Genomic DNA, 12,638 nt, shown 5'->3' on the forward strand with positions numbered 1-12,638 from the left:
GGAGACGGCGCGGCGCGGGGGCCACTAACCCGCGATGCCCGCCCGGAACCTAGTGGGTTCGGGGTTCACCGCCGCCGGTGCAGCCGCCGTCCTCGGAAGCTGTTACCCGCTTGTTTTAAAGAGGTCGCCTATTTCCCCGGACATTCGCCCTGTCGCTTGAGTTCCCAATATGGAGTCAGTCTTGTCCCGCCCTGCGGTCTTCCCAGGCCCCAGAGACACCCCCCACCCCCACCCCAGGAAAGGAATGCTTGGACCCCCAGCCTGTGCCCTCTGAAAATCATTTGGGAACCATGCCCCTTGATCCCCCGGAAGTGGAGGAAAGATGGGGATCCTCTCCTGGTCTTGCTCCCCAGTTGCAACTCTCAAAGAGCGGGCCCCGGCGCAGGTGGAGGCTGGTGAGCAGGTCCTCAAACCCTGGGCACCTTCCACCTCCGTCAGCCAAGGCGAAAGCTCCAGCTCTGGGCAGTGCCAGCTGGACGATTCTTGTGGTCACTTCCTAACACCTCGAAATGCTGCCGTCAGCCACGCGTCTTTAAATGAGGACTCTGTCCGAGAAAAAGTCGTTCCGAATTCCGCTGTACTCCTGGAAAAGTCTGGAAGCGGTGTCTCGGAATGGCTTTCCCCTCTGGGCTCCAGCAGCCCTTCTCTGGGGAGAGACAGGCTCCAACCACCACCTCCACAAAGACCACAAAGGGGGAGGCAGAGCCCCCTGCGAAGCATTTGTCAGGGAAAGTGAGGGCTGGCCTCCCCCCACCTCCTCGCAGGCGGAGGAGGTGTGTGAGGGAAGCTCAGGAAATCATTGTACACCGTCCGAAAGTCTGGTGAGAATAAGGAGAGCATCCTAGTTCCCATTTAAACGGAAGCTCAAAGAATTGTACAGTTGGAAAAAAAATTTTTCACTTTACTGGATGATCAAAATAGGAAAGGACATCAGGTCCCTGTATCCAACAAGAAAACTTTAACCAAAAAGTTAGTGGGGAAGGCGGGGTGGGGGCAAAGAGGCGTGAAGGGTTGTTCTGTTCGCTTAATCCTCCAGAGGGAGTTGTCACTGCCCAGTTGCAAATGAGGTTCACAAATCTGAGGCTGGAGAAGGCTGGCTCGCTCAGCGGGTGACTACAGTGAGGAACTGTGCCGCACAAAGTGCTGGGGTGACGCAAGCGGGCAGCATTAAGGAAAAGCATGACGAACTCTGTCGAAATCAACTTTTTTGGTTTGTTTTTAATGCTAGGCGGACCAGCGGCAATTGGCCGACCTCACACCCGTTAGAAATTGAGCATCCAATTACCAAATGGGGACCTTTTCCAAAGTGGCTTTCACAAAACTCTGGGCTTAATCAGGGCGGGCTTCATTTTTCAATAGGTGTGGACCTTAGAGGCCGTTCTCATGAGGCAAATGCCCAAATCAGAGGCCTGTTCTCAAGGAAGTACTTTGTGTCTGAGACAATCGTATCTCCATGTCCGCTGCCAATTTATGTTAATTTGTGCATACTTCACTGAGTCAGCAGTATCCTTGGTTTGAGTTTTGATATTAGAAAAAAAAGTTCCCTTCATGCCAGAAAGGAAACATACTGATTTCCTTCAGTAGATTGTTAGTAAATACACCACAGGACCATGAACTGGTTTTATTTTTCCAGATGTATTTAATTACCAAACATACCCTGATGAATGTGTGAATGGAACTGATTTGAGCTTGGGAACCTTTCTGACTGTGGGGGCCATTGAGTGCAGACTGTGGTTCCATACAAGTTACTTCCTTTTCCTCTTGTCAATTCCTTCATAAGTGGGAGGTTTGTGGAAATAAAAACCCCTTCAGAGTCTGGTTCTAAGGCTGTCAGAACCTTTCAGCTGAAAAATAAAATATAATGAGCACTTCAGCTTCTAATGCGTCTTAAAAGAAAACATGGACTTTTGGCTGTTGAGCCATTTTTTAAGTCTTCTTGAGATATGATTCACATACCATACATTTACCCATTTAAAGTGTGCATATCAGTAGATTTTAGTATATTCAACTACCACCACAATCTAGTGTCAGCACATTGTGAACTAAAAAAAAACAAAATCCCTAACCTCTCTGCCATTGAGTCGATGCCAACTCAGCAACCCTAGAGGACAGGTAGAACTGCGCCCCCGAGTTTCCGAGACCGTGGGTGTTTGCGGGAATGGAAATCCCCATCTTTCTCCAGAGGAGCAGCAGGTGGTTTTAAACTGCCCACCTTGCAGATGGCAAACCAGGGTTACAGCTGGACTACCCCCCAAAAAACAAACAAACAAACAAACTATAGTCTTTTCCTCATGCCTCTGGAAGCCCCTAGTCACTACATTTACTTCCTCTCTAGACTGGCCCATCAGGGAAGTTCAGATAAGTGGAATCATATGAGCCGATTGATGTGCATGTGACTAACAAGTGGTTGGTGTGTGCAATGGGAAGATGTTGATGTATCATGTTAGTCTGCAGTGAAACTCAAACCAGACCCATTGCTGTTAAGCCAATTTGGACTCAACTTACTCTATAGGAGACAAGTGCTGGCTCATGAAGTTTCTAAGGCTGTCATCTTTATAGAAGCAGACTATCAGATCTTTCTCCCTCAGAGTGGCTGGCGGGTTTAAGAACTTGTGACCCTTCAGTTAACAGCTGAGCTGCTGATCATTTGAACCGGAGGGCTCCTTTTACATGCAATAACCACTGATGTGGGTGATTACAATTTTCCTGGCTGAAATTCCATAGTTGGCACACGCATGTGCACGTGTACACACACACACACACACACACAGACACATTCTCAGTGTTACTCTAGTCTTAGCTGATGTGAGTTCGCATTGCCCAAAAGAATTTTCATGCCTTCAAAGGCAGAATGGAAACTTCCTCTCATGTACTTGAGACATGTTATCGAGAGAAACCAGACCCTGGAGAAGCTATCATGCTTGGTGAAGACTAAAGTTAGTGAAAATGAAAGGGAGACTTTCAACAAGAGGGATTGTCAGAGTGGCGGCAGCCATGGGCTCAAGTATCACCACTGGGAAGATGGTGCAGTGGACACGTAGGGTCGCTGAGTCAGAACTCACTAGACTAGGTGGCACTGAACAAGTACCTTCCTCGTAGGCCTGAAGATTTTGCAACTAAGTGGGTTCCATGTGAAAACCTAGGCTGCAGTGTTTGTAGCACCTCCATCTAGATAGAAGGTGGCTCATGTACCCTGACAGAAATGCTGACTTTGTTTCGGTTTGCTGATCTTGTATCAGTAATTTGAAATGAACGTTGTAGGTGAAATGACTGTTTTGACCAAGTTGGTGGCAAGGAGTTTCTATAAACATTGTCAACTTTTTTAATGGAACTGAAAAGAAAATAGATTTAGAGCAGTTCTCAAACTGATGTGCACAGGAATCATATGAGGATCTTGCTAAAGTAGCAGATACTGATTCAATGGGCCTGGCTGGGACCCAGAAGCTCCCAGGTGCCACTGATACAGCTGGTCCCAGGACCCCACTTGAAGCAGCAAAGCTCCAGAGGTAAAAAGCAAGTGGTAACCAGAAGCTTGGGAGCCTGCCCCAACTCTTCCAACTCGCTATTTGATCCTGGGGAAATCATTGTCTTAATCTCAGTTCATTATAAAATAAAGGATTTGATGAAATTTGGGGCGGGAGGGGGGCGCTAACAGATCCTCCCAGTATGTAGTTTAGAAAAAAGGAATGAAATGGTAATGTTAGGCTTAAAGAACATGAGAAAACAACTCATTAATTGTTTAACCTCTTTAGTTCCCTGAAGGCAGCACTATAGGCATCAGTGGTAGTTGTGTTAAACCCTGGCATCTCCCAAGTGCCCGCCTACAGGACAATTGGCCCTTCTCCAAGGAAACTGGTGGTGGAAGCCATAATGTTCACCCTCTTTAATGCTTCCAGCTTTTGGCGGCTCCTGCCCATTTCTCAGTAGAGCTGACAGTTCCGGGAAGCCTTCCCTCATCCCACATCCAGGGCTCAAGCTGCCTTCAGAGACTGAACTCAAAAAGGAAGCCCATTGAAGGCCCACAGATGCGAAGGCTGGTTCCTTGGTTGGGTTGCTCATTCAAATGCAATTGAAAACAAAGGAGTGGTTGCCCGATGAACAGTAGGGGATCGAGTAGCCTTAAGAGGGGAGCAAGCTGGGAATAATAACCACCATCTGGTCTTGGAGAGACAAGACTTCAAGACTTTGGTCCAGTACCTGCCTCATTTAAGGATTCTCCAAATACTTGTTGAGTGAGCCTTGGTCTTATAGTCCCTGGAGAGCCTTCATGGTTCTTGACATGTAATAGGGATCCCCAGGCTTAAGAGGTGGGCACAGAAGGTGGCAGAGGTAGGCACCAGAAGGTGGCAGAGCAGTTTGCTGGGTGCTCATTTAACCCCAACACCAATGGTGGAAATGGAGTGCAGTTGTCTTTTGATCCTTAGGGCCAGAATGCATTTCACTAAGTGTTCCTAGCTTCCAAAGTCTTAGCGAGAAGGACCGCTCTTTCACTAGAAAGGAGAAAATAGTTTATTGTGATCAGAAGAAAAAAGCTAAAGGCAACAAAAGTAATGAAAGAACATTCTGACTGATTCTCAAGTGGCCTTTTGGGTCTATGTGGGCCCGTAGCAACCAGATCTCTTCTAAAGTGACTTTAGGCTCCGAACATTCTGTCATTCCATGACAATCAGAGCTGAACGTCTTCATCCTATTAAAAATGATGCCGTTTGCCTTATTTAATTTAGTTCAGTTGATCCTAAGATTTGAAATACCTAAACAAACATCATCTTACATACTTTGAAATCTTCGTGTTTACAGTGTGATGCTGCTCTGTGCCACTGAGTCGATTGCAATTCATAGTGACCTTGTATGACACAGTCTCTGCTCACTGCCATTGAGTCAGTGCCAACTCACAGTGACCCTATAGGTAGAACTGCCCCTGTGAGTTTCTAAGACTGTTCACTCTTTATGGGAGTAGAAAGCCCTGTTTTTCTCTCTTGGAGTGGCTGGTGGTTTTGACCTACTGACCTTACAGTTGGCAGTCCAATGTATAACCACTACTCCACCACGGCTCCTTGTATGGCAGAGTAGAACCACCTGGTAGAGTTCTGAGGCTGCGATCTTTACAGGAGCAGATTGATAGGTTTTGTCCCTCAGATCTACTGATGGGTTCAAACCACCAGCCAAGTGCGAAATCCCCATGCCACCAGGCTCTTTATGAGGATAAACAAAAACTCACTGCCATCGAGGTGATTCTGACTGTGAAGGACCCTATTATGGGTATAATAGGGTTTCTGAGGCTGTAAATCTTTGTGGGAGCAGATAGCCTCATCTTTCTCTTAGGAAGCAGGTAGTGGATTTGAACCATCGAACTTGTAGTTAGCATTCCAACATTTACCTGACAGTGCCATCAGGTACCTTTTTATGGATATGACCTTAATAAGTTGTATTTCATATGAAAAACTTTCATTCGTCCAGCACATAATTGTTGTGAATTTACTATATGCCAGTCAGTCATATAAACACTGAATAAAACTCAGTCCCTGCTCAGGAGATATCTGGTACTGGAGTAGAAAAGGAAGTATATTAAAAACACGAACAAGCCAGCTAATTGTAACCAGAAAAAAGATCACGTTAAAATTATTAAGTGGATAATGTTGGCTTAGAACCATAAGGAGGCTTCAAAAAATATCGGGAAACTGGGATTAAAAGATAATGACACACCAGCCTGTGTGATTATGAAGTGCCAAAAGGATCAGTTATCAGGCATCAAAGAACAAAAAATCATATCATTGTGTGCTCACCTCCCTCATACGATTGCTGAAAACAAATGGGTGCATAAGCAAATGTGGTGAAGAAAGCTGATGGTGCCCAGCTATCAAAAGATATAGCATTTGGGGTCTTAAAGTCTTGAAGGTAAACAAGTGTCCATCTAGCTCGGAAGCAACAAAGCCCACATGGAAGAAGCACACCAGTTTGTGTGATCACGAGATGTTGAAGGGATGAGGTATCAGGCATCAAAGAACATAAAACTATATCATTGTGAATGAGGGGGAGTGCGGAGTGGGGACACAAAGCCCATCTGTAGGCAAGTGGACATCCTCTTATGGAAGGGTCGCGGGGAGGAGAGGAGCCAGCCAGGGTGCAGTGTAGCAATGATAAAACATACAGCTTTCCTTTAGTTCCTAAATGCTTCTTCCCCTCACTATCATGATCCCAATTCTACCTTACAAATCTGGCTAGACCAGAGGATGAACACTGCTACAGATAGGAACTGGAAACACAGGGAATCCAGGAGTAGTGGTGAGAGTGGTGATACCCGGAGGGTGGGGGAGGGTGGGGTGGAAAGGGGGAACTGATTACAAGGATCTACATGTGACCTCCTTCCCTGGAGGACTGAAAACAGAAAAGTGGGTGAAGGGAGATGTTGGACAGTGTAAGATATGACAAAATAATAATTTACAAATTATCAATGGTTCATGAGGGAGGGGGCAGCAGGGAGGGAGGGGGGGAAATGAGGATCTGATGCCAGGGGCTTATGTGGAGAGCAAATGTTTTGAGAATGACGAGGGTAACGAATGTACAAATGTGCTTTATACAATTGATGTATGTATGGATTGTGATAAGAGTTGTACCAGCCCCCAATAAAATGTTTTTTAAAAAAAAGATAATGGAATTCTACAATGAACTTTGCAAAGCCCCTTTGTCCAGTTGAAGCTTTTTTCTCAATCTTCCCTTACTGACCCCACCCAATTTTCGAGAGGTAGCTATCCTAATATGACAGAGAGGGAGAGTGTAGAAGGATGAGCACTCAGAATAAGGAAGGTCAGGATGTCCGAGAGAGGAGGATGCAGACCCTGGGCACGGATGTGCAAAGGCCGAAGAAAGCGCAGAGGCTGCTGTACGGACATGGCAGGCAGTTGACAGCAGGCTGAAGGTGGTGAGACCGGAGGCTAGGAGAGAGGCTTGGATTAGAAGACAAAGAACTAGGTTATTGCCAGATTCTTCCCTGAGCAGTGGGAAGACCCTTTGCGGGTCGAACAACCCTTCACAGGAGTCACCCAATTCATCACAGTAGCAAAATGACAGTGATGAAATAGCAAGGAAAGTACTTTTATGGCTGGTGGGGGGTGGGGGTCACCACACCATCAGGAACTGTATTAAAAGGTCGCAGCTTTAGGAAGGTTGAAAACCACTGTCCTAGAGAATCATGAACGGGGTTTTAAGCAAGGAGGTGAAACCTGAAACGCCATGATACTTGATTTGAGATAAAGGAAACCCACTGAGTGTCATTAAGTAAAATTCTGAATAAAAGTCAGTCGGAGTTTAGAGATGGGTGAGGCTTTGTGGCTTATATGGTGCTTCGGTTGGAGATCTGAATTTGAGGTGCATTGAAAAGGGTAGAAAAGATGATGGTAACCCATGGAGGCGAAGTAGGAGCGAGCAAGGTTTCTTGGTGGGATCCTGAAGAAACTGGTCAGGCCGGAGCAGATAGTAGGTGTTAGGGAGAATAGAAAGTAAGATTGGGAGAGGACATTTTGGCTGATAGCCAAATGGGGATTAGCACGTTCATGGATTATAAATGAACAAATATACGTAAGTGAATTTTACACGCAAAAAAACATTTTCAGGCTTATCTTTTGCTTCCTCCTTTATCATTTTTGTGGTCAGGTAAAACAGAGGAGGAGGGGAAATCTCTTTGTGGGATGGCAGGAGATAGGTGATGTTTTGGTGTGACTTCATGGAGAGAGCGAGGCTGAACTAGAACCTGGTCCTTGGTTATTTACTACTAGTTTAAAAAGTGGTATGATTTTTCCCTTAAAAATTGGAAAAGAATACACTGCTCCCATACAATCTATGTATTCCTGTTGTCTATATGATCTGTAGTTTGTTCCTTGTTCAGCCCTAGTGATATAGGTACTTTATGTTCTCTGTATTCCTCTTAAGGAGCTCTGATGGTGCTATGAGTTGGGCTCATAACAGCAAGGTTGGCTGTTCAAATCCACCAGCCACTCCATGGGAGAAAGAGAGCTATCTGTTCCTGTAAAGATTCACGGTTTCTTCAACCCTACATAGGGTTAACGTGAGTCAGAATGGACTCAATGAGTTTCATTCCTCTTGATGAATCTGGGACAGTTCTTTTTAAACATTTATTTGAATAGTTTGATATTTAACAGCTGACAATTACATCTGATAGATGAGTTGATGAATAAAGGAAAAGAGTACATGTTTTCACAGCCGAAAATAGGATTTGAATTGAAAAACATTATTTTGGAGAAAAATAAAATAAGGAGAAAACTATTTAAACCTAATCTGGGATTTGACTTTTAGGAAATTTAATCCAATATAGGTGAATTTGTAACAAAACCTATTGTTAATGACTTTGAGTTACAGTTCATGTCTAGTATTCATATAGTATTTATTTGTTTCTTTTTGTAGGACTGTTAGAGTCCATTTTCTTCTTTGGAGCCATGAGAGACATTTGGAAATAAAATAAGTCCCTCTTCCTTTTCAATTGCCCTTTTAGAGCAGGGCTTCTCAAGGCAGTTGGGACCAGTTTATGCTGTGTTGGGGGTAAAGGCCTGCCCTGTACATGGAAAATGGTTAGCAGCATCCCTGACCTCTACTTACTAGATACCAGTAGCACTGGTCCCCCCTACCCCGAGTTGCGATAACAAAAAATGTCTCTCGATCTTGCCCTGTTGAGAACGGGTACTTGAGACTAACTCCAAACCAAACCCACAGCCGTGGCAATCAAGTCATTTCCAACTCACAGTGACCCTGTAGGACAGAATCGAGCCCCCAAGAGGATTTCCAAGGCTGTGAATCAGACTGCCACCCCTTTCTTTCACTGTACCACCCAGGTTCCTACTGTAGATGAAGAGGGATTAAAAGCCCTTTGTGCTTTATAATGGTATAAAATCTGAATAGTAGCGGTCGTTCCAGATTTGGCTGATTGTATCCTTAGAATGAGAGGGTCTCTGGCTAAAGTGTTTCTCCTCCTAAAACGGCAGGCTTCATTTGTGTGTGCGTGTGTGTTGAGTTTTTTCCAACACGGCCAGAGAATCTGCAAGTCTAATGGGGAGCCTTGTGGACCACCCAATTCACTCTTTCTGTTGAGTAAAGTGGTACCTAAACCATTTCAATAATAAGTCCACTCTCTCCTGGGAGCTGAGTGCCTGGCTTGCCTTGGTGATTTATTCTGATGCTAAATGCACTCTGACTGAAAAGGCGGAATCTATGAAGTCCCGCTTTGCTTACTAAAATCGTTTTCATTTTCTCTGTTCTTCATTAAGTAGGAAGGGATGAAGGATCTACTCACATTTCTGAACATCCTTAATTACTTTGATGGCCTTTCTAAATTTAGAATTCATCTCCTTAGTTATAATCAAATCTACCCAGATGAAGGCAACCTTTCAATAAGTTCCATCCTTTGAGCCTATAGTCAGGTCTGCACTACATGCCGCTGCTGTCTCTGCTCCCTCCCCCTCAACCACCCCCTCCATGTTGGAGAGAAGTGGGAGCTGGAAGAGACAGGACTCATTTCCCCCCTTAGTCACAGCTCCACCCCATCCTGATGCTCCCCTCCCCACCAGATGGGGAGCAGAAGTTGGTGTTTCCTGAGTGCTCTGCACATATTTTAAAAATCGGAAGTGAAGGCTGGAAGTAGCCTAGAGACTCTGCTGTTCTGCATGTGCATCAGGTTTAGAGATGTGCGGATGCACAGTCGCCCAGAAAAGGACGTTTCCGGGATGGTGGGCTTTCAAAAGGCAGTGGAGCTTCAGGCCTGTGTTGCTTCCCACAACCAGCCAAAGAACGAAGATGTAATTAGCAAAGATCCAAGCCCTTCAGAGAACGTGATTTGGTGCAACACTTGTTTTAGTTTCCTTTGAGTTTTCTCATTTGGCATATTTTGACAAGTTCCCAGGGGACGGGAAACAGAATTCAGAGCCTAAATGGGAGGCATTGCTGTTCCATGAATTATTACTATTTTGCAAACCTATTGTGCTGGATTACCCGCAAACTGTTCTGTTATGCAATGATGTCTTGTCACAAATATTTGTAGATGTTTTGCAAGAGCCATTGCTATTGTAAAATCATTTTGAGTTTGTTATTGGTGTGCAATATACATACAAAAGAGGAGACAAATTATGAGGGTACCGTTTGAAAAAGCTTTCTCCATATAACCAGGCCTCAGATTAGAAAGCAGACCATCCCTACCTCCTAGGAAGCCCCTTCAACTTCCCTGCTAGCTACCCCTCTGTCCATCCCCACCCACCCGAAGGACAACCACTCTCCTAATTTCTGCCAGCCAGGTTTTGCCTGTGTTTGTTCTTTATATACATAGAATCATATAGTATAGTGTGCACTCGTGTCTGATGGCTTTTGCTTACCATTCTTAACATTATTTTACAACATGGTGAGGTTTTCTGCCCGGAAAATAGACCTGCTTCTAAACCATTATTGCTAAAAGACATTTGTGAAATGGAGATGTATGAAGCATTAGACTAGGAAGTATATAAATGACCCATTCCTGCCCTTGATTTTAAGTGGGAAACATGGACACCACATGTTTGAGAAGGACTTTGAAAATCATTGATGACTGAGGAGATTGCCACTTGACAAACGCACAGAGCACTGAAGAGATTACCAAAATTAGGTGTCTCGTTATCCACCTCATAAATGAAAAGTGTTTTCTGAGGGTTGTGACTGGAGGAAGTGGTTGGTGTGACGTATTTAGGCCGGATATGATCAACATCAACATTTTCTGGCTCTGGGATTGAGCCCATGTTGGGGTACCTCCCATTAGTTTCCTGAAGAATGCGGAGTTGTAGCAAGTGGAGCTTGGGCCCTGTTGGCTAGTGGGTGTCCCAGGTGGACTGCAGTGAGCCTTGGAAAGAGGCTCAAGGAGCCTGTAAGGATTTTGTGCTTTCATCCGGAACGTGTGTGGAAATAGATCTTAAGTTGTTGTGTGTTTTTTTGCCAGATTCACTGTTATTCTCACACTGTCTGGATAGATGAGGCTTTCTACTCTACTCAAGAGTCACAGGCTTCGAAACTCACAGGGGCAGTGCTACTCTGCCCTATGGGGTTGCTATGAGTTGGACCAGACTCCATGGCAGTGAGGTTCTGAGTGTTAATCTCTCTTCAGGATCATTGGTGGTGAGGTGGTTAGAGCACTTGGCTGCGGATTAAAAAATCAGTAGTTCGAGCCTACCAGCCTACCTGCTGAAATAAGTGAAATAAGTGGCAGTCTGCTGCCACAAGGATTCAACCTTGGAAACTCTATGGGGCCAGTTCTACTCTATCTTAAGGGCTCATGAGTTCAAAGTGACTGCATGAGGTGGCTGGGTAATCTCCCGTTACTGCTTTAGTGACGAATTTGGCCTTCTCTTATTGTTTGAAGGAACGATGTCGTCAGCAGAATGACTACTTTGTCATCACACAGAACTAGCTATACATCACAGTGTTACCAACAGCTTCCCAAATGGGGGCATCAATCTGTCCTCTCACCAGGAGCAAATGAACTCTTCCTTTTCACTGTATCAGCACCAGCATCTGGTTATGATTATTACAGTTTCTAATTTAAAAAAAATCTGATAGCTGTAAAATGGTTATTGTGGGGTGGGTGGGGAGTAGATTGTGTGTGGAAAGTTCCTAGAGATATTAAAGATTTTTCATAGATTACTAACCATTTTGGAGTTCCTGGATGGTGTAAATGATTAAACGCTCAACTACCAACCAAAAGGTAGGTGGTTCAACCCTACCCAGAGGTGCCCCAGAAGACAGGTCTCTGCACACATAGGGTCTTCATGAGTCAGGATCATCTCCATGGCAACTGACAACAGCAACGATGGACCACTTGGGTTTTATCTTCCATTCATATTTGTACCTTTCCCCGATTTATTTGTGGCATTTTCTCATACCTTGTGGATACTAATCAGTTAAGTGTGTGGCTAATATCAGTTTCCTCTCTGTGACTTATCTTTTAACTTTTCAGAGGAGATCTTCTCTTTTTCTCACTTTTTTATGGTTCATAAAGTCTTAGTTACCAATATTTTAAATTCATGCTTATTATTTTTACATTGTTTAAAAACTCTGTGCCTATCCCCAAAGTCATAAAGATGATCTTCTATTCCCCTGTTTTTCCTTCTAAATGCTCATTTAAAAAAATGTAGACATTATTCCATCTGGATTTTGTGATTGGGTATAGTCTAAGGTAGAAATCGATCTGTATTTATATTTGCTATATGTAATCCACTGCGTAGTCAATAGTTCATTCTTTTCCCCACTGTTTTTAACCTAATACCTCCTCCCCATATGAAGTGTCCCTGTATAAAGTGGATACAACTCTGGACTCTACTCTGTTCCATCCGCCCATGTTACCACCCTCCTGCTAAAGGGGCACTGTCGTTAGGTTTCTAATAAGCCTGACTATCTCTTAAGCAAAGTCTCTTCATGTTCTTCTTTAAGCAGCTGAGCTATAATTGAGCCTTTCAAAATCAACTTTCCACTTTTTATGATTTTGAGTGGGATTGTCATGAATTTACAGGTTAATTTCACGAGAATCAATGCATTTACGACGACCATGGAATCTTCCCATTTTTTTACATGTTATATCTCTTTATCTGTTGAGTTCTTCTTCATAGCTCCCAATA

At 44.3% G+C, this 12,638-nt stretch overlaps 1 protein-coding gene across 2 annotated transcripts in view; it reads left to right on the forward strand.

The window, feature by feature from the left end:
* The window catches only part of GPM6B (glycoprotein M6B), a 153,012-nt gene that overhangs the window by 420 nt on the left and 139,954 nt on the right, over window positions 1–12,638 (forward strand). The window lies entirely within an intron of this gene.

The sequence above is a fragment of the Echinops telfairi genome, unplaced genomic scaffold (assembly GCF_000313985.2).
Source record: "Echinops telfairi isolate 266 unplaced genomic scaffold, ASM31398v2 ScPeMD7_53;HRSCAF=182, whole genome shotgun sequence".
NCBI classification, from domain to species: Eukaryota; Metazoa; Chordata; class Mammalia; order Afrosoricida; family Tenrecidae; genus Echinops; species Echinops telfairi.